The sequence below is a fragment of the Rhipicephalus microplus genome, chromosome 5 (assembly GCF_043290135.1).
Source record: "Rhipicephalus microplus isolate Deutch F79 chromosome 5, USDA_Rmic, whole genome shotgun sequence".
Lineage (NCBI taxonomy): Eukaryota > Metazoa > Arthropoda > Arachnida > Ixodida > Ixodidae > Rhipicephalus > Rhipicephalus microplus.
This window is the reverse complement of record NC_134704.1, coordinates 162892821-162918002: the sequence shown is the minus strand read 5'-3', so window position 1 is coordinate 162918002 and position 25182 is coordinate 162892821. Positions and strand designations below refer to the sequence as shown.

General features: G+C 45.3%; 8 non-coding genes across 8 annotated transcripts; all 8 read left to right on the top strand.

The window, feature by feature from the left end:
• Positions 1-2841: 2841 nt before the first annotated feature.
• On the top strand, positions 2842-2913 carry TRNAW-CCA (transfer RNA tryptophan (anticodon CCA)). Its single transcript has one exon. It is a non-coding gene; the product is annotated as a tRNA-Trp (tRNA).
• Positions 2914-6246: 3333 nt separating this feature from the next.
• Positions 6247-6318, top strand: TRNAW-CCA (transfer RNA tryptophan (anticodon CCA)). Its single transcript has one exon. It is a non-coding gene; the product is annotated as a tRNA-Trp (tRNA).
• Positions 6319-9642: 3324 nt separating this feature from the next.
• Positions 9643-9714, top strand: TRNAW-CCA (transfer RNA tryptophan (anticodon CCA)). Its single transcript has one exon. It is a non-coding gene; the product is annotated as a tRNA-Trp (tRNA).
• Positions 9715-13263: 3549 nt separating this feature from the next.
• TRNAW-CCA (transfer RNA tryptophan (anticodon CCA)) lies at positions 13264-13335 on the top strand. The gene has a single exon. It is a non-coding gene; the product is annotated as a tRNA-Trp (tRNA).
• Positions 13336-15819: 2484 nt separating this feature from the next.
• On the top strand, positions 15820-15891 carry TRNAW-CCA (transfer RNA tryptophan (anticodon CCA)). Its single transcript has one exon. It is a non-coding gene; the product is annotated as a tRNA-Trp (tRNA).
• A 998-nt stretch (positions 15892-16889) lies between these two features.
• TRNAW-CCA (transfer RNA tryptophan (anticodon CCA)) lies at positions 16890-16961 on the top strand. The gene has a single exon. It is a non-coding gene; the product is annotated as a tRNA-Trp (tRNA).
• Positions 16962-19223: 2262 nt separating this feature from the next.
• TRNAW-CCA (transfer RNA tryptophan (anticodon CCA)) lies at positions 19224-19295 on the top strand. Its single transcript has one exon. It is a non-coding gene; the product is annotated as a tRNA-Trp (tRNA).
• A 4181-nt stretch (positions 19296-23476) lies between these two features.
• Positions 23477-23548, top strand: TRNAW-CCA (transfer RNA tryptophan (anticodon CCA)). The gene has a single exon. It is a non-coding gene; the product is annotated as a tRNA-Trp (tRNA).
• Positions 23549-25182: the final 1634 nt, after the last annotated feature.

Here is a 25182-nt window from a genome sequence, read left to right as displayed (position 1 = left end):
AGCTGTGCTTCATCGACACAAGGCCGAGCAAAACATGCTACGGCGTGTGTGCGAACGGCTACCCTAAGTGGACTGATGGCGACATGGTAGAACGTCTGACTCCAGATCAGAAGTTAGCGTGTTCGAATCACGTCCGTGTTAAGTTCTTTTTTTATTATTTTCATCTATCTGTCTATCTACTTATTTGTCTGTCTACAATGACTTGTCTCTTTACCTGTGCTTCATCGACAGAAGGCCGAGCAAAACATGCTACCGCGTGTGTGCGAAGGGCTACCCTATAGGCGGACTCGGTTGCGCAACGTCACCACGTCTGACTCCAGATGAGAAGGATGCATGTTCGAAACACGTCTGGGTCAAATTCTCTTTTTTTATTATTTTTATCGATCTGTCGATCTACTTATCTCTCTGTCTACAATGACTTGTCTCTTCACCTATGCTTCATCGACAGAAGGCCGAGCAAAACATGCTACGGCGTGTGTGCGAACGGCTACCCTAAGTGGACTTGATGGCGACACGATAGCACATGTGACTCCAGATCAAAAGGTTGCGTGTTGGAGTCACGTCCGGTCAAATTCTTTTTTTTATTATTTCCATCATCTGTCTATCTACTCATTTGTCTGTCTACAATGACTCATCTCTTCACCTGTGCTTCATCGATAGAAAGCCAAGCAAAACATGCTACCACGTGTGTGCGAACAGCCACCCTAAGTGGACTCGGTGGCGAACTGGTAGCGCGTCAACTCCAGATCAGAAGGTTGCGTGTTCGAGTCACGTCCGGGTCAAACTCTCTTTTTTAATAGTTTCATCTGTCTATCTACTTATTTGTCGGTCTACAATGACTTGTCTCTTTATCTGTGCTGCATCGACAGAAGGCCGAGCAAAACATGCTACACGTGTGTGCGAATGGCTACACTAAGTGGACTCGGTGGCGACATGGTAGCACGTCTGACTCCAGATTAGAAGGTCTTCTGGTCGAATCACGTCCGCGTCAAGTTCTCTTTTTTACTATTTTCATCTATCTGTCTATCTACTTATTTGTCTGTCTACAGTGACTCTTCTCTTTAGCTGTGCTTCATCGACAGAAGACCGAGCAAAACATGCTACCGCGTGTGTGCGAACGGCTACCTTAAGTGGACTTGATGGCGACACGGTAGCACGTCTGACTCCAGATCAGAAGGTTGCGTGTTCGAATCACGTCCGGGTCAAATTCTCTTTTTTTATTATTTTCATCTGTCTGTCTATCTACGCATTTGTCTGTCTACAATGACTCATCTCTTCACCTGTGCTTCATCGATAGAAGGCCGAGCCAAACATGCTCCCACGTGTGTGCGAACAGCCACCCTAAGTGGACTCGGTGGCGAAATGGTAGCGCGTCCGACTCCAGATCAGAAGGTTGCGTGTTCGAGTCGCGTCCGGGTCCGATTCTCTTTTTTAATATTTTCATCTGTCTATCTACTTATTTGTCTGTCTACAAGGACTTGTCTCTTTATCTGTGCTGCATCGACAGAAGGCCGAGCAAAACATGCTACCACGTGTTTGCAAATGGCTACACTAAGTGGGCTCGGTGGCGACACGGTAGCACGTCTGACTCCAGATCAGAAGGTCTCGTGGTCGAATCGCGTCCGCGTCAAGTTCTCTTTTTTACTATTTTCATCTATCTGTCTATCTACTTATTTGTCTGTCTACAGTGACTCTTCTCCTTAGCTGTGGTTCATCGACAGAAGGCCAGGCCAAACATGCTACCACGTGTGTGCAACGGCAACCCATTCGGACTTGGTGGCGAACTGGTAGCGCGTCCGACTCCAGATCAGAAGGTTGCGTGTTCGAACCGCGTGCGGGTCAAATTCTCTTTTTTTTATTATTTTCATCTATCTGTCTATCTACTCTTTTGTCTGTCTACAATGACTTGTCTCTTTACCTGTGCTTCACCGACAGAAGGCCAAGCAAAACATGCTACCACGTGTGTGCGAACGGCTACCCTAAGCGGACTCGATGGCGCAACTTTAGCACGTCTGACTCCAGATCAGAAAGTTGCGTGTTCTAATCACGTTCGGGTAAAATTTTCTTTTTAATACTTTTATCTATCTGTCTATATACTTATCTGTTTGTCTACAATGACTTGTCTCTTTACCTTTGCTTCATCGATAGAAGGCCGATCAAAACATCTTACCACGTGTGTGCGAACGGCAACCCTAAGCGGACTCTGTGGCGAACCAGTAGCGCGTCTGACTCCAGATCAGAAAGTGGCGTGTTCGAATCACGTCGGGGTAAAATTCTCTTTTTAATATTTTCATCTATCTGTCTACCTACTTATTTGTCTGTCTACAATGTCTTGTCCCTTTACCTGTGCTTCATCGACACAATGCCGAGCAAAACATGATTCCGCGTGTCTGAAAACGGCTACACTAAGTGGACTCGGTGGCGACACGGTGGCACGTCTGACTCCATATCAGAAGGTTGCGTGTTCGAATCACGTCCGGGTCAAGTTCTCTTTTTTATTACTTTGATCTATCTGTCTATCTACTTACTTGTCTGTCTACAATGATTTGTCTCTTTACCTGTGCTTCATCGACAGAAGGCCGAGCAAAACATGCTACCGCGTGTATGCGAAGGGAAACCCTATAAGCGGACTTGGTGGCGCAATGGTACCACGTCTGACTCCAGATCAGAAGGTTGTGTGTTCGAATCACGTTTGGGTCAAATTTTGTTTTTATTATTGTCATCAATCTGAATATCTACTTATTTGTCTGTCTACAATGACTTGTCTTTTTATTTGGGTTTCATCGACAGAAAGCCGAGCAAAACTTGCTACCACGTTTGTGCAAACGGCTACCCTAAGCGGACTCGGTGGCGGAACGGTAGCGCGTCTGACTCCAGATCAGAAGGTTGCGTGTTCGAATCACGTCTGGGTCAAAGTTTCTTCTTTATTATTTTCAACTATCTGTCTATCTACTTATTTTTCGGTCTACAATAACTTGTCTCTTTACCTGTGCTTCATCGACAGAAGGCCGAGCAAAACATGCTACCGCGTGTGTGCGAACGGCTACCCTAAGCGGACTCGGTTGCGCAACTTTAGCGCGTCATAATCCAGATCAGAAAGTTGCGTGTTCGAACAATGTGCGGGTCAAATTCTCTTTTTTGTTATATTTATCTGTCTATCTACTCATTTGTCATTCTACAATCACTTGTCTCTTTACCTGTGCTTCATCGACTGAAGGCCGAGCAAAACATGCTACGGCGTGTGTGCGAAGGGAAACCCTATAAGCGGACTTGGTGGCGCAACGGTACCACGTCTGACTCCAGATCAGAAGGTTCTGTGTTCAAATCACGTTTGGGTCAAATTTTCTTTTTATTATTTTCATCAATCTGAATATCTACTTATTTGTCTGTCTACAATGACTTGTCTCTTTACCTGTGCTTTACCGACAGAAGGCCAAGCAAAACATGAAACCACGTGTGTGCGAACGGCTACCCTAAGCGGACTCGGTGGCGCAACTTTAGCACGTCTGACTCCAGATCAGAAAGTTGCGTGTTCTAATCACGTTCGGGTAAAATTTTCTTTTTAATACTTTTATCTATCTGTCTATATACTTATCTGTTTGTCTACAATGACTTGTCTCTTTACCTTTGCTTCATCGATAGAAGACCGATCAAAACATTCTACCACGTGTGTGCGAACGGCAACCCTAAGCGGACTCTGTGGCGAACCGGTAGCGCGTCTGACTCCAGATCAGAAAGTGGCGTGTTCGAATCACGTCCGGGTAAAATTCTCTTTTTTAATATTTTCATCTATCTGTCTACCTACTTATTTGTCTGTCTACAATGACTTGTCCCTTTACCTGTGCTTCATCGACACAATGCCGAGCAAAACATGATTCCGCGTGTCTGAAAACGGCTACACTAAGTGGACTCGGTGGCGACACGGTAGCACGTCTGACTCCATATCAGAAGGTTGCGTGTTCGAATCACGTCCGGGTCAAGTTCTCTCTTTAATTATTTTGATCTATCTGTCTATCTACTTACTTGTCTGTCTACAATGATTTGTCTCTTTACCTGTGCTTCATCGACAGAAGGCCGAGCAAAACATGCTACCGCGTGTATGCGAAGGGAAACCCTATAAGCGGACTTGGTGGCGCATTGGTACCACGTCTGACTCCAGATCAGAAGGTTGTGTGTTCGAATCACGTTTGGGTCAAATTTTCTTTTTATTATTGTCATCAATCTGAATATCTACTTATTTGTCAGTCTACAATGACTTGTCTCTATATCTGTGCTGCATCGACAGAAGGCCGAGCAAAACATGCTACCACGTGTGTGCGAACAGCTACACTAAGTGGACTCGGTGGCGACAGGGTAGCACGCCTGACTCCAGATCAGAAGGTCTCGTGGTCGTATCACGTCCACGTCAAGTTCTTTTTTTTACTATTTTCATCTATCTGTCTATCTACTTATTTGTCTGTCTACAGTGACTCTTCTCTTTAGCTGTGCTTCATCGACAGAAGGTCAGGCAGAACATGCTACCACGTGTGTGCAACGGCTACCCTAAGCAGACTCGGAGGCGAACTGGTAGCGCCTCCGTCTCCATATGAGAAGGTTGCGTGTTCGAACCGGGTGCGGGTCAAATTCTCTTTTTTATTATTTTCATCTATCTGTCTATCTACTCTTTTGTCTGTCTACAATGACTTGTCTCTTTACTTGTGCTTCACCGACAGAAGGCCAAGCAAAACATGCTACCACGAGTGTGCGAATGGCTACCGTAAGCAGACTCTGAGGCGCAACGGTAGCGCGTCAGACTTCAGATCAGAAGGTAGCGTGTTCGAATCACGTCTGGGTGAAATTCTTTCTTTTAATATTTTTAACTACCTGTCTATATACTTATTTGTGTGTCTACAATGACGTGTCTCTTTACCTTTGCTTCATCGACAGAAGGCAGAGCAAAACATGCTACCGTGTGTGTGCGAACGGCTACCCTAAACGGACTCAATGGCGCAACTTTAGCACGTCCGACTCCAGATCAGAAGGTTGCGTGTTCCAATCACGTCCGGGTAAAAATTTTTTTAATATTTTTATCTATCTGTCTATATACTTATCTGTCTGTCTACAATGACTTGTCTCTATACCTTTGCTTCATCGATAGAAGGCCGACCAAAACATTCTACCACGTGTGTTCGAACGGCTACCCTAAGCAGACTCTGTGGCGAACCGGTAGCGCGTCTGATTCCAGATCAAAAAGTTGCGTGTTCGAATGACGTCCGGGTCAAATTCTCTTTTTTATTATTTTCATCTGTCTATCTACTTATTTGTCTGCCTACAATGACTTGTCTCTTTACCTGTGCTTCATTGACAGAAGGCCGAGCAAAACATGCTACCGCGTGTGTGCGAACGGCTACCCTAAGCAGACTCTGTGGCGAACCGGTAGCGCGTCTGATTCCAGATCAGGAAGTTGCGTGTTCTAATGACGTCCGGGTCAAACTCTCTTTTTTATTATTTTCATCTGTCTATCTACTTATTTGTCTGTCTACAATGACTTGTCTCTTTACCTGTGCTTCATTGACAGAAGTCCGAGCAAAACATGCTACCGCGTGTGTGCGAACGCCTACACTAAGTGGACTCGGTGGCGATACGGTAGCACGTCTGACCCAGATCACATGGTTGCGTGTTCGAATCACGTCTGGATCAAATTCTCTTTTTTACTATTTGCAACTATCTGTCTATCTACTTATTTGTCTGTCTACAATGGCTTGCCTCTTTACCTGTGTTTCATCGACAGAAGGCCGAGCAAAACATGCTACCGCGTGTGTGCGAACGGCTACCCTAAGCGGACTCGGTTGCGCAACTTTAGCGCGTCATAATCCAGATCAGAAGGTTGCGTGTTCGAACAATGTGCGGGTCAAATTCTCTTTTTTGTTACATTTATCTGTCTATCTACTTATTTGTCATTCTACAATCACTTGTCTCTTTACCTGTGCTTCATCGACTGAAGGCCGAGCAAAACATGCTACGGCGTGTGTGCGAAGGGAAACTCTATAAGTGGACTTGGTGGCGCAACGGTACCACGTCGGACTCCAGATCAGAAGGTTCTGTGTTCAAATCACGTTTGGGTCAAATTTTCTTTTTAATATTTTCATCAATCTGAATATCTACTTATTTGTCTGTCTACAATGACTTGTCTTTTTATTTGGGTTTCATCGACAGAAAGCCGAGCAAAACTTGCTACCACGTTTGTGCGAACGGCTACCCTAAGCGGACTCGGTGGCGAAACGGTAGCGCGTCTGACTCCAGATCAGAAGGTTGCGTGTTCGAATCACGTCTGGGTCAAATTCTCTTCTTTATTATTTTGAACTATCTGTCTATCTACTTATTTGTCAGTCTACTATAACTTGTCTCTTTACCTGTGCTGCATCGACAGAAGGCCGAGCAAAACATGCTACACGTGTGTGCGAATGGCTACACTAAGTGGACTCGGTGGCGACATGGTAGCACGTCTAACTCCAGATTAGAAGGTCTTCTGGTCGAATCACGTCCGCGTCAAGTTCTCTTTTTTACTATTTTCATCTATCTGTCTATCTACTTATTTGTCTGTCTACAGTGACTCTTCTCTTTAGCTGTGCTTCATCGACAGAAGACCGAGCAAAACATGCTACCACGTGTGTGCGAACGGCTACCCTAAGTGGACTTGATGGCGACACGGTAGCACGTCTGACTCCAGATCAGAAGGTTGCGTGTTCTAGTCACGTCCGGGTCAAATTCTCTTTTTTAATATTTTCATCTGTCTATCTACTTATTTGTCTGTCTACAATGACTTGTCTCTATATCTGTGCTGCATCGACAGAAGGCCGAGCAAAACATGCTACCACGTGTGTGCGAACGGCTACACTAAGTGGACTCGGTGGCGACACGGTAGCACGCCTGACTCCAGATCAGAAAGTCTCGTGGTCGAATCACGTCCGCGTCAAGTTCTCTTTTTTACTATTTTCATCTATCTGTCTATCTACTTATTTGTCTGTCTACAGTGACTCTTCTCTTTAGCTGTGCTTCATCGACAGAAGGTCAGGCAGAACATGCTACCACGTGTGTGCAACGGCTACCCTAAGCAGACTCGGTGGCGAACTGCTAGCGCCTCCGTCTCCAGATCAGAAGGTTGCGTGTTCGAACCGGGTGCGGGTCAAATTTTTTTTTTATTATTTTCATCTATCTGAATATCTACCTATTTGTCTGTCTACAATGACTTGTCTCTTTGCCTGTGCCTCATCGACAGAAGGCCGAGCAAAACATGCTACGGCGTGTGTGCGAACGGCTACACTAAGTGGACTTGATGGCGAAAAGGTAGAACGTCTGACTCCAGATCAGAAAGTTGCGTGTTCTAATCACGTTCGGGTAAAATTTTCTTTTTAATACTTTTATGTATCTGTCTATATACTTATCCGTTTGTCTACAATGACTTGTCTCTTTACCTTTGCTTCATCGATAGAAGGCCGATCAAAACATTCTACCACGTGTGTGCGAACGGCAACCCTAAGCGGACTCTGTGGCGAACCGGTAGCGCGTCTGACTCCAGATCAGAAGGTTGCGTGTTCGAATCACGTCCGGGTCAAATTCTCTTTTTTTATTATTTTTATCTCTCTGTCTATCTACTCATTTGTCTGTCTACAATGACTCATCTCTTCACCTGTGCTTCATCGATAGAAGGCCGAGCAAAACATGCTACCATGTGTGTGCGAACAGCCACCCTAAGTGGACTCGGTGGCGAACTGGTAGCGCGTCCGACTCCAGATCAGAAGGTTGCATGTTCGAGTCACGTCCGGGTCAAATTCTCTTTTTTAATATTTTCATCTGTCTATCTACCTAATTGTCTGTCTACAATGACTTGTCTCTTTATCTGTGCTGCATCGACAGAAGGCCGAGCAAAACATGCTACCACGTGTGTGCGAACAGCTACACTAAGTGGACTCGGTAGCGACACAGTAGCACGTCTGACTCCAGATCAGAAGGTCTCGTGGTCGAATCACGTCTGCGTCAAGTTCTCTTTTTTATTATTTTCATCTATCTGTCTATCTACTTATTTGTCTGTCTACAGTTACTCTTCTCTTTAGCAGTGCTTCAACGACAGAAGGCCAGGCCAAACATGCTACCACGTGTGTGCAACGGCTACCCATGCGGACTCGGTGGCGAACTGGTAGCGCGTCCGACTCCAGATCAGAAGGTTGCGTGTTCGAACCGCGTGCGGGTCAAATTCTCTTTTTTATTATTTTCATCTATCTGTCTATCTACTCTTTTGTCTGTCTACAATGACTTGTCTCTTTACCTGTGCTTCACCGACAGAAGGCCAAGCAAAACATGCTACCACGTGTGTGCGAACGGCTACCCTAAACGGACTCAATGGCGCAACTTTAGCACGTCCGACTCCAGATCAGAAGGTTGCGTGTTCCAATCACGTCCGGGTAAAATTTTTTTTAATATTTTTATCTATCTGTCTATATACTTATCTGTCTGTCTACAATGACTTGTCTCTATACCTTTGCTTCATCGATAGAAGGCCGACCAAAACATTCTACCACGTGTGTTCGAACGGCTACCCTAAGCAGACTCTGTGGCGAACCGGTAGCGCGTCTGATTCCAGATCAAAAAGTTGCGTGTTCGAATGACGTCCGGGTCAAATTCTCTTTTTTATTATTTTCATCTGTCTATCTACTTATTTGTCTGCCTACAATGACTTGTCTCTTTACCTGTGCTTCATTGACAGAAGGCCGAGCAAAACATGCTACCGCGTGTGTGCGAACGGCTACCCTAAGCAGACTCTGTGGCGAACCGGTAGCGCGTCTGATTCCAGATCAGGAAGTTGCGTGTTCTAATGACGTCCGGGTCAAACTCTCTTTTTTATTATTTTCATCTGTCTATCTACTTATTTGTCTGTCTACAATGACTTGTCTCTTTACCTGTGCTTCATTGACAGAAGTCCGAGCAAAACATGCTACCGCGTGTGTGCGAACGCCTACACTAAGTGGACTCGGTGGCGATACGGTAGCACGTCTGACCCAGATCACATGGTTGCGTGTTCGAATCACGTCTGGATCAAATTCTCTTTTTTACTATTTGCAACTATCTGTCTATCTACTTATTTGTCTGTCTACAATGGCTTGCCTCTTTACCTGTGTTTCATCGACAGAAGGCCGAGCAAAACATGCTACCGCGTGTGTGCGAACGGCTACCCTAAGCGGACTCGGTTGCGCAACTTTAGCGCGTCATAATCCAGATCAGAAGGTTGCGTGTTCGAACAATGTGCGGGTCAAATTCTCTTTTTTGTTATATTTATCTGTCTATCTACTTATTTGTCATTCTACAATCACTTGTCTCTTTACCTGTGCTTCATCGACTGAAGGCCGAGCAAAACATGCTACGGCGTGTGTGCGAAGGGAAACTCTATAAGTGGACTTGGTGGCGCAACGGTACCACGTCGGACTCCAGATCAGAAGGTTCTGTGTTCAAATCACGTTTGGGTCAAATTTTCTTTTTAATATTTTCATCAATCTGAATATCTACTTATTTGTCTGTCTACAATGACTTGTCTTTTTATTTGGGTTTCATCGACAGAAAGCCGAGCAAAACTTGCTACCACGTTTGTGCGAACGGCTACCCTAAGCGGACTCGGTGGCGAAACGGTAGCGCGTCTGACTCCAGATCAGAAGGTTGCGTGTTCGAATCACGTCTGGGTCAAATTCTCTTCTTTATTATTTTGAACTATCTGTCTATCTACTTATTTGTCAGTCTACCATAACTTGTCTCTTTACCTGTGCTGCATCGACAGAAGGCCGAGCAAAACATGCTACACGTGTGTGCGAATGGCTACACTAAGTGGACTCGGTGGCGACATGGTAGCACGTCTAACTCCAGATTAGAAGGTCTTCTGGTCGAATCACGTCCGCGTCAAGTTCTCTTTTTTACTATTTTCATCTATCTGTCTATCTACTTATTTGTCTGTCTACAGTGACTCTTCTCTTTAGCTGTGCTTCATCGACAGAAGACCGAGCAAAACATGCTACCACGTGTGTGCGAACGGCTACCCTAAGTGGACTTGATGGCGACACGGTAGCACGTCTGACTCCAGATCAGAAGGTTGCGTGTTCTAGTCACGTCCGTGTCAAATTCTCTTTTTTAATATTTTCATCTGTCTATCTACTTATTTGTCTGTCTACAATGACTTGTCTCTATATCTGTGCTGCATCGACAGAAGGCCGAGCAAAACATGCTACCACGTGTGTGCGAACGGCTACACTAAGTGGACTCGGTGGCGACACGGTAGCACGCCTGACTCCAGATCAGAAAGTCTCGTGGTCGAATCACGTCCGCGTCAAGTTCTCTTTTTTACTATTTTCATCTATCTGTCTATCTACTTATTTGTCTGTCTACAGTGACTCTTCTCTTTAGCTGTGCTTCATCGACAGAAGGTCAGGCAGAACATGCTACCACGTGTGTGCAACGGCTACCCTAAGCAGACTCGGTGGCGAACTGCTAGCGCCTCCGTCTCCAGATCAGAAGGTTGCGTGTTCGAATCACGTCTGGGTCAAATTCTCTTCTTTATTATTTTGAACTATCTGTCTATCTACTTATTTGTCAGTCTACTATAACTTGTCTCTTTACCTGTGCTGCATCGACAGAAGGCCGAGCAAAACATGCTACACGTGTGTGCGAATGGCTACACTAAGTGGACTCGGTGGCGACATGGTAGCACGTCTAACTCCAGATTAGAAGGTCTTCTGGTCGAATCACGTCCGCGTCAAGTTCTCTTTTTTACTATTTTCATCTATCTGTCTATCTACTTATTTGTCTGTCTACAGTGACTCTTCTCTTTAGCTGTGCTTCATCGACAGAAGACCGAGCAAAACATGCTACCACGTGTGTGCGAACGGCTACCCTAAGTGGACTTGATGGCGACACGGTAGCACGTCTGACTCCAGATCAGAAGGTTGCGTGTTCTAGTCACGTCCGGGTCAAATTCTCTTTTTTAATATTTTCATCTGTCTATCTACTTATTTGTCTGTCTACAATGACTTGTCTCTATATCTGTGCTGCATCGACAGAAGGCCGAGCAAAACATGCTACCACGTGTGTGCGAACGGCTACACTAAGTGGACTCGGTGGCGACACGGTAGCACGCCTGACTCCAGATCAGAAAGTCTCGTGGTCGAATCACGTCCGCGTCAAGTTCTCTTTTTTACTATTTTCATCTATCTGTCTATCTACTTATTTGTCTGTCTACAGTGACTCTTCTCTTTAGCTGTGCTTCATCGACAGAAGGTCAGGCAGAACATGCTACCACGTGTGTGCAACGGCTACCCTAAGCAGACTCGGTGGCGAACTGCTAGCGCCTCCGTCTCCAGATCAGAAGGTTGCGTGTTCGAACCGGGTGCGGGTCAAATTCTCTTTTTTATTATTTTCATCTATCTGAATATCTACCTATTTGTCTGTCTACAATGACTTGTCTCTTTACCTGTGCCTCATCGACAGAAGGCCGAGCAAAACATGCTACGGCGTGTGTGCGAACGGCTACACTAAGTGGACTTGATGGCGAAAAGGTAGAACGTCTGACTCCAGATCAGAAAGTTGCGTGTTCTAATCACGTTCGGGTAAAATTTTCTTTTTAATACTTTTATGTATCTGTCTATATACTTATCCGTTTGTCTACAATGACTTGTCTCTTTACCTTTGCTTCATCGATAGAAGGCCGATCAAAACATTCTACCACGTGTGTGCGAACGGCAACCCTAAGCGGACTCTGTGGCGAACCGGTAGCGCGTCTGACTCCAGATCAGAAGGTTGCGTGTTCGAATCACGTCCGGGTCAAATTCTCTTTTTTTATTATTTTTATCTCTCTGTCTATCTACTCATTTGTCTGTCTACAATGACTCATCTCTTCACCTGTGCTTCATCGATAGAAGGCCGAGCAAAACATGCTACCATGTGTGTGCGAACAGCCACCCTAAGTGGACTCGGTGGCGAACTGGTAGCGCGTCCGACTCCAGATCAGAAGGTTGCATGTTCGAGTCACGTCCGGGTCAAATTCTCTTTTTTAATATTTTCATCTGTCTATCTACCTAATTGTCTGTCTACAATGACTTGTCTCTTTATCTGTGCTGCATCGACAGAAGGCCGAGCAAAACATGCTACCACGTGTGTGCGAACAGCTACACTAAGTGGACTCGGTAGCGACACAGTAGCACGTCTGACTCCAGATCAGAAGGTCTCGTGGTCGAATCACGTCTGCGTCAAGTTCTCTTTTTTACTATTTTCATCTATCTGTCTATCTACTTATTTGTCTGTCTACAGTTACTCTTCTCTTTAGCAGTGCTTCAACGACAGAAGGCCAGGCCAAACATGCTACCACGTGTGTGCAACGGCTACCCATGCGGACTCGGTGGCGAACTGGTAGCGCGTCCGACTCCAGATCAGAAGGTTGCGTGTTCGAACCGCGTGCGGGTCAAATTCTCTTTTTTATTATTTTCATCTATCTGTCTATCTACTCTTTTGTCTGTCTACAATGACTTGTCTCTTTACCTGTGCTTCACCGACAGAAGGCCAAGCAAAACATGCTACCACGTGTGTGCGAACGGCTACCCTAAGCGGACTCGGTGGCGCAACTTTAGCACGTCTGACTCCAGATCAGAAAGTGGCATGTTCGAATCACGTCCGGGTAAAATTCTCTTTTTTAATATTTTCATCTATCTGTCTACCTACTTATTTGTCTGTCTACAATTACTTGTCCCTTTACCTGTGCTTCATCGACACAATGCCGAGCAAAACATGATTCCGCGTGTCTGAAAACGGCTACACTAAGTGGACTCGGTGGCGACACGGTGGCACGTCTGACTCCATATCAGAAGGTTGCGTGTTCGAATCACGTCCGGGTCAAGTTGTCTTTTTTATTATTTTGATCTATCTGTCTATCTACTTACTTGTCTGTCTACAATGATTTGTCTCTTCACCTGTGCTTCATCGACAGAAGGCCGAGCAAAACATGCTACCGCGTGTATGCGAAGGGAAACCCTATAAGCGGACTTGGTGGCGCAATGGTACCACGTCTGACTCCAGATCAGAAGGTATTGTGTTCGAATCACGTTTGGGTCAAATTTTGTTTTTATTATTGTCATCAATCTGAATATCTACTTATTTGTCTGTCTACAATGACTTGTCTTTTTATTTGGGTTTCATCGACAGAAAGCCGAGCAAAACTTGCTACCACGTTTGTGCAAACGGCTACTCTAAGCGGACTCGGTGGCGGAACGGTAGCGCGTCTGACTCCAGATCAGAAGGTTGCGTGTTCGAATCACGTCTGGGTCAAATTCTCTTCTTTATTATTTTGAACTATCTGTCTATATACTTATCTGTTTGTCTACAATGACTTGTCTCTTTACCTTTGCTTCATCGATAGAAGGCCGATCAAAACATTCTACCACGTGTGTGCGAACGGCAACCCTAAGCGGACTCTGTGGCGAACCGGTAGCGCGTCTGACTCCAGATCAGAAGGTTGCGTGTTCGAATCACGTCCGGGTCAAATTCTCTTTTTTTATTATTTTTATCTCTCTGTCTATCTAGTCATTTGTCAGTCTACAATAACTTGTCTCTTTACCTGTGCTGCATCGACAGAAGGCCGAGCAAAACATGCTACACGTGTGTGCGAATGGCTACACTAAGTGGACTCGGTGGAGACATGGTAGCACGTCTTACTCCAGATTAGAAGGTCTTCTGGTCGAATCACATTCGCGTCAAGTTCTCTTTTTTACTATTTTTATCTATCTGTCTATCTACTTATTTGTCTGTCTACAGTGACTCTTCTCTTTAGCTGTGCTTCATCGACAGAAGACCGAGCAAAACATGCTACCGCGTGTGTGCGAACGGCTACCCTAAGTGGACTTGATGGCGACACAGTAGCACGTCTGACTCCAGATCAGAAGGTTGCGTGTTCTAGTCACGTCCGGGTCAAATTCTCTTTTTTAATATTTTCATCTGTCTATCTACTTATTTGTCTGTCTACAATGACTTGTCTCTATATCTGTGCTGCATCGACAGAAGGCCGAGCAAAACATGCTACCACGTGTGTGCAACGGCTACCCTAAGCAGACTCGGTGGCGAACTGCTAGCGCCTCCGTCTCCAGATCAGAAGGTTGCGTGTTCGAACCGGGTGCGGGTCAAATTCTCTTTTTTATTATTTTCATCTATCTGAATATCTACTTATTTGTCTGTCTACAATGACTTGTCTCTTTACCTGTGCCTCATCGACAGAAGGCCGAGCAAAACATGCTACGGCGTGTGTGCGAACGGCTACACTAAGTGGACTTGATGGCGAAAAGGTAGAACGTCTGACTCCAGATCAGAAAGTTGCGTGTTCTAATCACGTTCGGGTAAAATTTTCTTTTTAATACTTTTATGTATCTGTCTATATACTTATCTGTTTGTCTACAATGACTTGTCTCTTTACCTTTGCTTCATCGATAGAAGGCCGATCAAAACATTCTACCACGTGTGTGCGAACGGCAACCCTAAGCGGACTCTGTGGCGAACCGGTAGCGCGTCTGACTCCAGATCAGAAGGTTGCGTGTTCGAATCACGTCCGGGTCAAATTCTCTTTTTTTATTATTTTTATCTCTCTGTCTATCTACTCATTTGTCTGTCTACAATGACTCATCTCTTCACCTGTGCTTCATCGATAGAAGGCCGAGCAAAACATGCTACCATGTGTGTGCGAACAGCCACCCTAAGTGGACTCGGTGGCGAACTGGTAGCGCGTCCGACTCCAGATCAGAAGGTTGCGTGTTCGAGTCACGTCCGGGTCAAATTCTCTTTTTTAATATTTTCATCTGTCTATCTACCTAATTGTCTGTCTACAATGACTTGTCTCTTTATCTGTGCTGCATCGACAGAAGGCCGAGCAAAACATGCTACCACGTGTGTGCGAACAGCTACACTAAGTGGACTCGGTAGCGACACAGTAGCACGTCTGACTCCAGATGAGAAGGTCTCGTGGTCGAATCACGTCTGCGTCAAGTTCTCTTTTTTACTATTTTCATCTATCTGTCTATCTACTTATTTGTCTGTCTACAGTTACTCTTCTCTTTAGCAGTGCTTCAACGACAGAAGGCCAGGCCAAACATGCTACCACGTGTGTGCAACGGCTACCCATGCGGACTCGGTGGCGAACTGGTAGCGCGTCCGACTCCAGATCAGAAGGTTGCGTGTTCGAACCGCGTGCGGGTCAAATTCTCTTTTTTATTATTTTCATCTATCTGTCTATCTACTCTTTTGTCTGTCTACAATGACTTGTCTCTTTACCTGTGCTTCACCGACAGAAGGCCAAGCAAAACATGCTACCACGTGTGTGCGAACGGCTACCCTAAGCGGACTCGGTGGCGCAACTTTAGCACGTCTGACTCCAGATCAGAAAGTTGCGTGTTCTAATCACGTTCGGGTAAAATTTTCTTTTTAATACTTTTATCTATCTGTCTATATACTTATATGTTTGTCTACAATGACTTGTCTCTTTACCTTTGCTTCATCGATAGAAGGCCGATCAAAACATTCTACCACGTGTGTGCGAACGGCAACCCTAAGCGGACTCTGTGGCGAACCGGTAGCGCGTCTGACTCCAGATCAGAAAGTGGCGTGTTCGAATCACGTCCGGTTAAAATTCTCTTTTTTATTATTTTCATCTATCTGGCTACCTACTCATTTGTCTGTCTACAATGACTTGTCCCTTTACCTGTGCTTCATCGACACAATGCCGAGCAAAACATGATTCCGCGTGTCTGAAAACGGCTACACTAAGTGGACTCGGTGGCGACACGGTAGCGCGTCTGACTCCAGATCAGAAGGTTGCGTGTTCGAATCACGTCTGGGTCAAATTCTCTTCTTTATTATTTTGAACTATCTGTCTATATACTTATCTGTTTGTCTACAATGACTTGTCTCTTTACCTTTGCTTCATCGATAGAAGGCCGATCAAAACATTCTACCACGTGTGTGCGAACGGCAACCCTAAGCGGACTCTGTGGCCAACCGGTAGCGCGTCTGACTCCAGATCAGAAGGTTCCGTGTTCGAATCACGTCCGGGTCAAATTCTCTTTTTTTATTATTTTTATCTCTCTGTCTATCTAGTCATTTGTCAGTCTACAATAACTTGTCTCTTTACCTGTGCTGCATCGACAGAAGGCCGAGCAAAACATGCTACACGTGTGTGCGAATGGCTACACTAAGTGGACTCGGTGGCGACATGGTAGCACGTCTTACTCCAGATTAGAAGGTCTTCTGGTCGAATCACGTCCGCGTCAAGTTCTCTTCTTTACTATTTTCATCTATCTGTCTATCTACTTATTTGTCTGTCTACAGTGACTCTTCTCTTTAGCTGTGCTTCATCGACAGAAGGTCAGGCAGAACATGCTACCACGTGTGTGCAACGGCTACCCTAAGCAGACTCGGTGGCGAACTGCTAGCGCCTCCGTCTCCAGATCAGAAGGTTGCGTGTTCGAACCGGGTGCGGGTCAAATTCTCTTTTTTATTATTTTCATCTATCTGAATATCAACTTATTTGTCTGTCTACAATGACTTGTCTCTTTACCTGTGCCTCATCGACAGAAGGCCGAGCAAAACATGCTACCGCGTGTATGCGAAGGGAAACCCTATAAGCGGACTTGGTGGCGCATTGGTACCACGTCTGACTCCAGATCAGAAGGTTGTGTGTTCGAATCACGTTTGGGTCAAATTTTCTTTTTATTATTGTCATCAATCTGAATATCTACTTATTTGTCAGTCTACAATGACTTGTCTTTTTATTTGGGTTTCATCGACAGAAAGCCAAGCAAAACTTGCTACCACGTTTGTGCAAACGGCTACCCTAAGCGGACTCGGTGGCGGAACGGTAGCGCGTCTGACTCCAGATCAGAAGGTTGCGTGTTCGAATCACGTCTGGGTCAAATTCTCTCCTTTATTATTTTCAACTATCTGTCTATCTACTTATTTGTCGGTCTACAATAACTTCTCTCTTTACCTGTGCTTCATCGACACAAGGCCGAGCAAAACATGCTACCGCGTGTGTGCGAACGGCTACCCTAAGTGGAATCGGTGGCGAACTGGTAGCGCGTCCGACTCCAGATCAGAAGGTTGCGTGTTCTAGTCACGTCCGGGTCAAATTCTCTTTTTTAATATTTTCATCTGTCTATCTACTTATTTGTCTGTCTACAATGACTTGTCTCTATATCTGTGCTGCATCGACAGAAGGCCGAGCAAAACATGCTACCACGTGTGTGCGAACGGCTACACTAAGTGGACTCGGTGGCGACAGGGTAGCACGCCTGACTCCAGATCAGAAGGTCTAGTGGTCGAATCACGTCCACGTCAAGTTCTTTTTTTTACTATTTTCATCTATCTGTCTATCTACTTATTTGTCTGTCTACAGTGACTCTTCTCTTTAGCTGTGCTTCATCGACAGAAGGTCAGGCAGAACATGCTACCACGTGTGTGCAACGGCTACCCTAAGCAGACTCGGTGGCGAACTGGTAGCGCCTCCGTCTCCATATGAGAAGGTTGCGTGTTCGAACCGGGTGCGGGTCAAATTCTCTTTTTTATTATTTTCATCTATCTGTCTATCTACTCTTTTGTCTGTCTACAATGACTTGTCTCTTTACCTGTGCTTCACCGACAGAAGGCCAAGCAAAACATGCTACCACGAGTGTGCGAACGGCTACCGTAAGCAGACTCTGAGGCGCAACGGTAGCGCGTCAGACTTCAGATCAGAAGGTAGCGTGTTCGAATCACGTCTGGGTGAAATTCTTTCTTTTAATATTTTCAACTAACTGTCTATATACTTATTTGTCTGTCTACAATGACTTGTCTCTTTACCTTTGCTTCATCGACAGAAGGCAGAGCAAAACATGCTACCGTGTGTGTGCGAACGGCTACCCTAAACGGACTCGGTGGCGCAACTTTAGCACGTCCGACTCCAGATCAGAAGGTTGCGTGTTCTAATCACGTCCGGGTAAAATTTTTTTTAATATTTTTATCTATCTGTCTATATACTTATCTGTCTGTCTACAATGACTTGTCTCTTTACCTTTGCTTCATCGATAGAAGGCCGACCAAAACATTCTACCACGTGTGTTCGAACGGCTACCCTAAGCAGACTCTGTGGCGAACCGGTAGCGCGTCTGATTCCAGATCAAAAAGTTGCGTGTTCGAATGACGTCCGGGTCAAATTCTCTTTTTTAATATTTTCATCTGTCTATCTACTTATTTGTCTGCCTACAATGACTTGTCTCTTTACCTGTGCTTCATTGACAGAAGGCCGAGCAAAACATGCTACCGCGTGTGTGCGAACGGCTACCCTAAGCAGACTCTGTGGCGAACCGGTAGCGCGTCTGATTCCAGATCAGGAAGTTGCGTGTTCGAATGACGTCCGGGTCAAACTCTCTTTTTTATTTTTTTCATCTGTGTATCTACTTATTTGTCTGTCTACAATGACTTGTCTCTTTACCTGTGCTTCATTGACAGAAGTCCGAGCAAAACATGCTACCGCGTGTGTGCGAACGCCTACACTAAGTGGACTCGGTGGCGATACGGTAGCACGTCTGACCCAGATCACATGGTGGCGTGTTCGAATCACGTCTGGATCAAATTCTCTTTTTTACTATTTGCAACTATCTGTCTCTCTACTTATTTGTCTGTCTACAATGGCTTGCCTCTTTACCTGTGTTTCATCGACAGAAGGCCGAGCAAAACATGCTACCGCGTGTGTGCGAACGGCTACCCTAAGCGGACTCGGTTGCGCAACTTTAGCGCGTCATAATCCAGATCAGAAGGTTGCGTGTTCGAACAATGTGCGGGTCAAATTCTCTTTTTTGTTATATTTATCTGTCTATCTACTTATTTGTCATTCTACAATCACTTGTCTCTTTACCTGGGCTTCATCGACTGAAGGCCGAGCAAAACATGCTACGGCGTGTGTGCGAAGGGAAACCCTATAAGCGGACTTGGTGGCGCAACGGTACCACGTCTGACTCCAGATCAGAAGGTTCTGTGTTCAAATCACGTTTGGGTCAAATGTTCTTTTTATTATTTTCATCAATCTGAATATCTACTTATTTGTCTGTCTACAATGACTTGTCTTTTTATTTGGGTTTCATCGACAGAAAGCCGAGCAAAACTTGCTACCACGTTTGTGCGAACGGCTACCCTAAGCGGACTCGGTGGCGGAACGGTAGCGCGTCTGACTCCAGATCAGAAGGTTGCGTTTTCGAATCACGTCTGGGTCAAATTCTCTTCTATATTATTTTGAACTATCTGTCTATCTACTTATTTGTCAGTCTACAATAACTTGTCTCTTTACCTGTGCTGCATCGACAGAAGGCCGAGCAAAACATGCTACACGTGTGTGCGAATGGCTACACTAAGTGGACTCGGTGGCGACATGGTAGCACGTCTGACTCCAGATTAGAAGGTCTTCTGGTCGAATCACGTCCGCGTCAAGTTCTCTTTTTTACTATTTTCATCTATCTGTCTATCTACTTATTTGTCTGTCTACAGTGACTCTTCTCTTTAGCTGTGCTTCATCGACAGAAGACCGAGCAAAACCTGCTACCGCGTGTGTGCGAACGGCTACACTAAGTGGACTTGATGGCGACACGGTAGCACGTCTGACTCCAGATCAGAAGGTTGCGTGTTCTAGTCACGTCCGGGTCAAATTCTCTTTTTTAATATTTTCATCTGTCTATCTACTTATTTGTCTGTCTACAATGACTTGTCTCTATATCTGTGCTGCATCGACAGAAGGCCGAGCAAAACATGCTACCACGTGTGTGCGAACGGCTACACTAAGTGGACTCGGTGGCGACACGGTAGCACGCCTGACTCCAGATCAGAAAGTCTCGTGGTCGAATCACGTCCGCGTCAAGTTCTCTTTTTTACTATTTTCATCTATCTGTCTATCTACTTATTTGTCTGTCTACAGTGACTCTTCTCTTTAGCTGTGCTTCATCGACAGAAGGTCAGGCAGAACATGCTACCACGTGTGTGCAACGGCTACCCTAAGCAGACTCGGTGGCGAACTGCTAGCGCCTCCGTCTCCAGATCAGAAGGTTGCGTGTTCGAACCGGGTGCGGGTCAAATTCTCTTTTTTATTATTTTCATCTATCTGAATATCTACTTATTTGTCTGTCTACAATGACTTGTCTCTTTACCTGTGCCTCATCGATAGAAGGCCGAGCAAAACATGCTACGGCGTGTGTGCGAACGGCTACACTAAGTGGACTTGATGGCGAAAAGGTAGAACGTCTGACTCCAGATCAGAAAGTTGCGTGTTCTAATCACGTTCGGGTAAAATTTTCTTTTTAATGCTTTTATCTATCTGTCTATATACTTATCTGTTTGTCTACAATGACTTGTCTCTTTACCTTTGCTTCATCGATAGAAGGCCGATCAAAACATTCTACCACGTGTGTGCGAACGGCAACCCTAAGCGGACTCTGTGGCGAACCGGTAGCGCGTCTGACTCCAGATCAGAAAGTGGCGTGTTCGAATCACGTCCGGGTAAAATTCTCTTTTTTAATAATTTCATCTTTCTGTCTACCTACTTATTTGTCTGTCTACAATGACTTGTCCCTTTACCTGTGCTTCATCGACACAATGCCGCGCAAAACATGATTCCGCGTGTCTGAAAACGGCTACACTAAGTGGACTCGGTGGCGACACGGTAGCACGTCTGACTCCATATCAGAAGGTTGCGTGTTCGAATCACGTCCGGTTCAAGTTCTCTTTTTTATTATTTTGATCTATCTGTCTATCTACTTACTTGTCTGTTTACAATGATTTGTCTCTTTACCTGTGCTTCATCGACAAAAGGCCGAGCAAAACATGCTACCGCGTGTATGCGAAGGGAAACCCTCTAAGCGGACTTGGTGGCGCATTGGTACCACGTCTGACTCCAGATCAGAAGGTTGTGTGTTCGAATCACGTTTGGGTCAAATTTTCTTTTTATTATTGTCATCAATCTGAATATCTACTTATTTGTCTGTCTACAATGACTTGTCTTTTTATTTGGGTTTAATCGACAGAAAGCCGAGCAAAACTTGCTACCACGTTTGTGCAAACGGCTACCCTAAGCGGACTCGGTGGCGGAACGGTAGCGCGTCTGACTCCAGAACAGAAGGTTGCGTGTTCGAATCACGTCTGGGTCAAATTCTCTTCTTTATTATTTTCAACTATCTGTCTATCTACTTATTTGTCGGTCTACAATAACTTGTCTCTTTACCTGTGCTTCATCGACACAAGGCCGAGCAAAACATGCTACCGCGTGTGTGCGAACGGCTACCCTAAGTGGAATCGGTGGCGAACTGGTAGCGCGTCCGACTCCAGATCAGAAGGTTGCGTGTTCTAGTCACGTCCGGGTCAAATTCTCTTTTTTAATATTTTCATCTGTCTATCTACCTATTTGTCTGTCTACAATGACTTGTCTCTATATCTGTGCTGCATCGACAGAAGGCCGAGCAAAACATGCTACCACGTGTGTGCGAACGGCTACACTAAGTGGACTCGGTGGCGACAGGGTAGCACGCCTGACTCCAGATCAGAAGGTCTCGTGGTCGAATCACGTCCACGTCAAGTTCTTTTTTTTACTATTTTCATCCATCTGTCTATCTACTTATTTGTCTGTCTACAGTGACTCTTCTCTTTAGCTGTGCTTCATCGACAGAAGGTCAGGCAGAACATGCTACCACGTGTGTGCAACGGCTACCCTAAGCAGACTCGGTGGCGAACTGGTAGCGCCTCCGTCTCCATGTGGGAAGGTTGCGTGTTCGAACCGGGTGCGGGTCAAATTCTCTTTTTTATTATTTTCATCTATCTGTCTATCTACTCTTTTGTCTGTCTACAATGACTTGTCTCTTTACTTGTGCTTCACCGACAGAAGGCCAAGCAAAACATGCTACCACGAGTGTGCGAACGGCTACCGTAAGCAGACTCTGAGGCGCAACGGTAGCGCGTCAGACTTCAGATCAGAAGGTAGCGTGTTCGAATCACGTCTGGGTGAAATTCTTTCTTTTAATATTTTTAACTACCTGTCTAATACTTATTTGTCTGTCTACAATGACTTGTCTCTTTACCTTTGCTTCATCGACAGAAGGCAGAGCAAAACATGCTACCGTGTGTGTGCGAACGGCTACCCTAAACGGACTCGGTGGCGCAACTTTAGCACGTCCGACTCCAGATCAGAAGGTTGCGTGTTCTAATCACGTCCGGGTAAAAGTTTTTTTATTATTTTTATCTATCTGTCTATATACTTATCTGTCTGTCTACATTGACTTGTCTCTTTACCTTTGCTTCATCGATAGAAGGCCGACCAAAACATTCTACCACGTGTGTTCGAACGGCTACCCTAAGCAGACTCTGTGGCGAACCGGTAGCGCGTCTGATTCCAGATCAAAAAGTTGCGTGTTCGAATGACGTCCGGGTCAAATTCTCTTTTTTATTATTTTCATCTGTCTATCTACTTATTTGTCTGCCTACAATGACTTGTCTCTTTACCTGTGCTTCATTGACAGAAGGCCGAGCAAAACATGCTACCGCGTGTGTGCGAACGGCTACCCTAAGCAGACTCTGTGGCGAACCGGTAGCGCGTCTGATTCCAGATCAGGAAGTTGCGTGTTCGAATGACGTCCGGGTCAAACTCTCTTTTTTATTATTTTCATCTGTCTATCTACTTATTTGTCTGTCTACAATGACTTGTCTCTTTACCTGTGCTTCATTGACAGAAGTCCGAACAAAACATGCTACCGCGTGTGTGCGAACGCCTACACTAAGTGGACTCGGTGGCGATACGGTAGCATGTCTGACCCAGATCACATGGTTGCGTGTTCGAATCACGTCTGGACCAAATTCTCTTTTTTACTATTTGCAACTATCTGTCTATCTACTTATTTGTCTGTCTACAATGGCTTGCCTCTTTACCTGTGTTTCATCGACAGAAGGCCGAGCAAAACATGCTACCGCGTGTGTGCGAACGGCTACCCTAAGCGGACTCGGTTGCGCAACTTTAGCGCGTCATAATCCAGATCAGAAGGTTGCGTGTTCGAACAATGTGCGGGTCAAATTCTCTTTTTTGTTATATTTATCTGTCTATCTACTTATTTGTCATTCTACAATCACTTGTCTCTTTACCTGTGCTTCATCGACTGAAGGCCGAGCAAAACATGCTACGGCGTGTGTGCGAAGGGAAACTTTATAAGCGGACTTGGTGGCGCAACGGTACCACGTCTGACTCCAGATCAGAAGGTTCTGTGTTCAAATCACGTTTGGGTCAAATTTTCTTTTTAATATTTTCATCAATCTGAATATCTACTTATTTGTCTGTCTACAATGACTTGTCTTTTTATTTGGGTTTCATCGACAGAAAGCCGAGCAAAACTTGCTACCACGTTTGTGCGAACGGCTACCCTAAGGGGACTCGGTGGCGGAACGGTAGCGCGTCTGACTCCAGATCAGAAGGTTGCGTGTTCGAATCACGTCTGGGTCAAATTCTCTTCTTTATTATTTTGAACTATCTGTCTATCTACTTATTTGTCAGTCTACTATAACTTGTCTCTTTACCTGTGCTGCATCGACAGAAGGCCGAGCAAAACATGCTACACGTGTGTGCGAATGGCTACCCTAAGCGGAGTCGGTGGCACAACTTTAGCGCGTCATACTCCAGATCAGAAGGTTGTGTGTTCGAGCCATGTGCGGGTCAAATTCTCTTTTTTGTTATTTTTATCTGTCTATATACCCATTTGTCATTCTACATTGAATGGTCTCTTTACCTGTGCTTCATCGACAGAAGGCCGAGCAAAACATGCTACCGCGTGTGTGCGAAGGGCTACCCTATAGGCGGACTCGGTTGTGCAACGGTAGGACGTCTGACTCCAGATGAGAAGGATGCGTGTTCGAATCACGTCTGGGTCAAATTCTCTTTTTTTCTTATTTTTATCTGTCTATCTACTTATTTGTCATTCTACAATGACTTGTCTCTCTACCTGTGCTTCATCGAGAGAAGGCCGAGCAAAACATGCTACCGCGTGTGTGCGAACGGCTACCCTAAGTGGACTTGATGGCGACACGGTAGCACGTCTGACTCCAGATCAGAAGGTTGCGTGTTCTAATCACGTCCGGGTCAAATTTTCTTTTTAATATTTTTATATATCTGTCTATCTACTTATTTGTCTGTCTACAATGACTTGTCTTTTTACCTGTGCTTCATCGACAGAAGGCCGAGCAAAACATGCTACCGCGCGTGTGCAAACGGCTACCCTAAGTGGACTTGATGGCCACACGGCAGCACGTCTGACTCCAGATCAGAAGGTTGCGTGTTCGAATCACGTCCGGGTCAAATTCTCTTTTTATATTATTTTCATCTATCTGTCTATCTACTTATTTGTCTGTCTACAATGACTTGTCTCTTCACCTGTGCTTCATCGATAGAAGGCCGAGCAAAACATGCTACCACGTGTGTGCGAATAGGCCACCCTAAACGGGCGTGGTGGCGACATGGTAGCACGTCAGACTCCAGATCAGAAGTTCGCGTGTTCGAATCACGTCCATGTTAAGTTCTTTTTTATTATTTTCATCTATCTGTCTATCTACTTATTTGTCATTCTACAATGACTTGTCTCTTTGCATGTGCTTCATCGACAGAAGGCCGAGCAAAACATGCTACCGCGTGTGTGCGAAGGGCTACTCTATAGGCGGACTCGGTTGTGCAACGGTACCACGTCTGACTGCAGATGAGAAGGATGCGTGTTCAAATCACGTCTGAATCAAATTCTCTTTTTTCTTATTTTTATCTGTCTATCTACTTATTTGTCATTCTACAATGACTTGTCTTTTTACCTGTGTTTCATCGACAGAAGGCCGAGAAAAACATGCTACCACGTGTGTGCGAACGGCTACCCTAAGTGGACTTGATGGCGACACGGTAGCACGTCTGACTCCAGATCAGAAGGTTGCGTGTTCGAATCACGTCCGGGTCAAATTCTCTTTTTTTATTGTTTTCATCTATCTGAGTATCTACGTGTTTGTCTATCTACAGTGACTCTTCTCTTTAGCTGTGCTTCATCGACAGAAGGCCAGTCAAAACACGCTACCACGTGTGTGCAACGGCTACCCTAAGCGGAC